Raw genomic sequence first — 3,961 nt, forward strand, 5'->3', positions numbered from 1 at the left:
AATAAGGTTGTCAGAATAAGGGGGGAAAGTCAGTTCTGACCAGATGGCAATGAGTTTCATATATGCCTCAGTGGTAGGGAATTGTGCTGCCAACTCCAGGGTGCTTGGTTCAAATCCACCAGCTTCTCTGTGGGAGAAGGATGTACGACCAGATCTCGTGTAATTTACTGCCTCTGAAAGCTCCTGCAGCATCGGCTGTGGGTCTTCTCTGACTCCACAATACACAGCAAGAATTCTGTCTCATACGTACAGATGACAGGCGTTTCTATTTATAAATATAGATCAGGAAATCAGGAGACATATGCATCGGTAAAGTCTGCCATCAGGAACCTTTCCAAAACACGGAAGAGTATGTCAGTTTGAAGACTAAAGTGTGTGTGTCTGCTTCAGATCATGTGTCAGAGAGCTGGATGATGAAAGAGGACGAGAGAAGAACTGATGTCTTTGAGCTGTGATGTTGGAGAAGAGCACTGAATATACCATGAACTGCCAAGAGAATGAACAGATCTTGGAAAAGGTACAGCCAGAGAGCCCCTCAGAGGCAAAAATGGGAGAAGCTTCATCTCACATACTCTGGACTTGTCATGGGAAGAGGCTATTCCTTGGGAAGGGACATCATGGAAAGGTGGAGGTCAGTGAAAGAGAGGAAGACTCTAGGAGCTGGACAGACACAGCACCTGCAGCAGTGGGCTCCAGCGTGTCGGAGGTGACGAGGCCGGCACAGGACAGGACCAGGTTCAGATCTGCTGTCCACAGGGTCGCTAGGAGTCCTACTCGACTGGGCAGCAGCTAACGACGACGATATCCCTATCTGTGTGTATATATATACACACGTATGTGTGAGTACATATAGAGAGAGCGGGCACTTAGACTTGCTCTGTGATCACGTGGCTCTCCATTACTCAGGGGAAGAGTGGAGAAATACAGAGAGACACCCACATATCTGCAGAGAAAAGCATCCAGAAAGAAGAGACCACATTGTCCACTGTGGTGATGTCCGGGTGATGGGGTGAATGCCCTCCCCAGGATCCCTGGTGGTGCACGGCTGTGTGGCACTGCTCACCAGAAGTCGGTGGTTTGAATCCACCAGCAGCTCTGTGAGGGGATGGGGAGGCAGTCTCCTCCTGTAAGGAGCCACCTCCGGACCCAGTGGCTGCGGCGCAGGGCTGCTGTGGGCTGGAGTCCACGCACGCTGGTGGGCAGTCTCTGCTGGTTCCATGGGAACAGCATCTGCGGCCCAGTTCTCCGGGACACAGACAGCCTGGGCCCCCGGGACCCCCACCCAGCAGAGTCAATGCCCTCATGCGCTCATGTGCGTTAGGTGGGAGCAGAGGCCACCCGGTGAGGACAAACGGGGTTACATACGCAGAGACGTCAGTGAGTACGCCGACGCAGTTCCACGTCTTTATTGGAGAGAGGCCTGAGTCCTCGTCCCCCCGCCCCCCGTTACTTTACAGGGGTTTTTCCTTCCCTCGAGGACACTGTACAGCAGACACGCACACAAAAAATCCCAAGGCAGGAAAAATACAAACTAGCATATTTAATCAAAACAAGATCATAGGAAATAACAAACCGAGTGAAATGTCTGTCAATGGTTTAATTACAGTGCAAACGATAGAAATAAAAGCTTCGCGGACTCATTATGAAACATAAACTTGCTGAATGAGGTAACAGAAAAACAACCCAAACCCATCTTGGAATGAACCTCTTGCTGCTCTGCCCTCTGCTATACGTGGCTATTTACAGACACAGGAAAGAAGAAACCAACGTGCTGTGAAGTGGGTGATGTCTGCCGCCTCCCGGGGTCCCTGCACCTGCGGCCACGTCCCCTCTGGAAGCACTTCCATGGTGAGACAAGGACTCAGTTTAGAGCTTGAGGAAAGTCAAGGAGGGAGAGTGGGGGGCAGGAAAGTGGGCCCCAAGAAGGCATCTGACCGTCACCATGTCCGTTTCTGACCCTCCCCTGCAGGATGTCCGCAGGCTCAACAGTAGAGTTAAAGCCCCCTCCCTAGAGCCTGCCAGTGCCCTCTTCGGACACAGCACATCTGTCTGGTGCTCAGAGCAGTCACCCCAAAATCTCTATTTTAGACACAAATCCTCCTCTTGGGAGAAGAGGGATCCCATGATGCTCTTTGCTTGGGAAGGGTGTAGAGTGGTGGGGGAGAGGGGGAAATCCAGGCACACAGTTCCCTCCCTTTTTAACTGTTCTGAAGGCCCTTGCCTGTCCCCAGGGAGCAGCGTCCACCCTGGGCCAAGTATTACATGCACCCCAACACTCAGATTGAGGGTGTCTGGGGACCCAGAATAGGAAACAGGTGGGTGGGTGAGTGCTGGTGTCAGAGGGGCTACCCTGACAGCACCTTGATTTGATCCTTGTCCCCTGCCCTGTCCCTGTCCCCCAGGCAAGGCTCAGAAGACCTTCAGTCAGGGGGCAGGTGGCTGGTGTGTCTGGGCACCCTGCACGAGGCGCTCCCCAATCCCCCAGGCAGGACACAGCATGCTCAGATGACCCTGTGAGTCAGCGGGCAGGTGGCCGGTGTGTCTGGGCACCCTGCATGAAGCACACTCATCAAAGCTTGTGCACAGAACACGCCAAAGTGATGCAAACACCTGGCGCCCGCCTGTCACACAGGAACACTTTACACAAGTCACCAGAGAACTGCACGGAACTGCCCCATTTTTAAGAATTAAGTTTCCAAGAGTTTAGACTTTACCATTCTGGTGAGTCCAGGCACCGCCCAGCACGGTGGGGGAGTGGGGAGAAGGCACACTGGGACACAGGGACTGCTGGTGACTTGAACCCCCCCCCCCAACACACTTCCCCCTTGCTGGGTCCCTTCCTCTCACCTGCAGCTCAGCACTAAGGTGGTGGACGCCCCCTGGATTCTAGACCCCTCCTCAGCTGATGTGGACGAGAGGGTCTCTGCCTGAGTTTTAAGCATAGTCCTTGGGGGAACAGGGTCACTGGCACAGATGCCACGTGCCATTCTGCACACCCACATCCCACTTCCCCCTGCACAGTGGTGGGGCTCCAAGCCACAGCTGACCTGCTCACAGACTCGGCCCTGTGTAACCTGGCAGTCTCCTGCCTGGGGCTACTCCCTGCCATCCTAGAAGGGCCCTCTTGCCACCTGCTCTCCCAGGTCTAGGCCAGGAAGACCTAAAAGCCCCAGAGAAAAGCATCTTTACCAAATACACATGAATCCAAACCCCTGGCCAAATGCTGGGATGTTATAGCAGAACAGAAATCTTGTTAGCACAGCCCAGCCAAGCTTCCAAAGACAACTTTGTTGTTTTTCTGTTTTGAGAAAGGTGTTTACATGGGGGTGAAACGAACATACTTCTAGAACCCAGGCTTTAAAAAGAGTCACAGTGGAAATGCAAAACACAGGGGGGACTGAGATCGAGGCCACGAGACAGAACATGTATGGGGAGCTGAGTGGACGGCCAATGTGCTCTGCCAACTTCCACCCGATTCACAGGAAAATGGGGCAAGAGGAAAAACACCCCACTGCGGAGGAAGAGAGGGTCGGCCACTTCCCACTTCCCCTGCTGCTGGAAAGATGCCTGAATTTCCACTCTGACATCTGACAACAGTCCAAGCTGGGGAGGGTGCCGGCCCTCGGATACCTGCACTGGGGAGGGTGCCGGCCCTCGGATACCTGCGCCGGGGGAGGGTGCCGGCCCTCGGATACCTGCGCTGGGCAGGGAGCATGGTCATTTCTTTGTGGACACAGTAATGTCTCAGCTGTTACGTTCTCGTAAAGTGGGGGCGAGCTTTCTGGCGTGCCTAGTGGCCCAGCTTCTAATTGCTCACATCACAGCCTCTTCCAGAATGGCTTCCTATGGCTGCAGTGGACAAAGGTCCGAGGACGGCCTTCAGTGACCATCAGCCCGTGATACCTGCCCACTCTCCACTCCTGATTTGGTTGAAAAGTGATGACTTAAATGCTTCCGTGAC

Source organism: Elephantulus edwardii, unplaced genomic scaffold (assembly GCF_000299155.1).
Source record: "Elephantulus edwardii isolate Elephantulus edwardi_28Jun2011 unplaced genomic scaffold, EleEdw1.0 scaffold00127, whole genome shotgun sequence".
Classification (NCBI taxonomy): Eukaryota; Metazoa; Chordata; class Mammalia; order Macroscelidea; family Macroscelididae; genus Elephantulus; species Elephantulus edwardii.